We start from the raw sequence: 838 nt of genomic DNA, 5'->3' as shown, positions 1-838 counted from the left end.
GTCGAAACTGACATTTCAGAGTTCTTCGCTTTGAAACCAAAAATGTTTTACATTGGTGGGATTAAAAAGCTTGTAAATAGATGGAAGGAAGTCATGGATAATCAGGGAAAGTACATTGATGATTAAATTTCAATTAAATATAACATCTGATCACTTGTCTTCTTTATTCAAAATTCGAACAGAACTTATGAGATGACCTGATATATCTGTTATAATACAATTATACAATATACTAATTATATTTTATTTTATATTATTTTTCAAACTCAAAGTACGACTAATGTGTTTCCCCTTTCTATAAGACAGGCTGTTATTTGAGAGACTTGGCTGTTATTTTTAGCAAACATAGATTACTTTGACTATCATACTATACATTTTTCTGGATGGAATCATTCACATTTATTCTTGTCTTTATTTTTGTTTAAATTTGTTTTTCCTCAGTTTTTTTTTCTTTCGTAACTTTCCTAATTAACAAGATATAATCACTTAATTATGGGAAAGATGAGAGCACAATGATTGCCACAACGGGTGTCTATTGGCTGAGAGAGAGAGAGAGAGAGAGCATCGTGGTGATGGTGATGGTGATGGTGATGGTGATGGTGATGACGGTTATGGTCACGATCATGATGATGGTGATGGGGACGATGGGGGTGACAGCGGAGGCGGCGGTGACAGTGACTCTGATGGGGGCGGGGTCTGCCGTCGTCGTCATAGCAGTGATGGTGGTGGTGGTGGCGGTGGTGGTGGCGGTGGTAGTGTTGTGGAGGGGATCATGATAATGGTAGCAGTAGCAGTGATGATAGTAAAGGTGTAGGAGGGGGTGAGGGTTGATGATGGT

Source organism: Octopus bimaculoides, chromosome 18, assembly GCF_001194135.2.
Source record: "Octopus bimaculoides isolate UCB-OBI-ISO-001 chromosome 18, ASM119413v2, whole genome shotgun sequence".
Lineage (NCBI taxonomy): Eukaryota > Metazoa > Mollusca > Cephalopoda > Octopoda > Octopodidae > Octopus > Octopus bimaculoides.
This window is presented reverse-complemented; position numbering follows the sequence as displayed.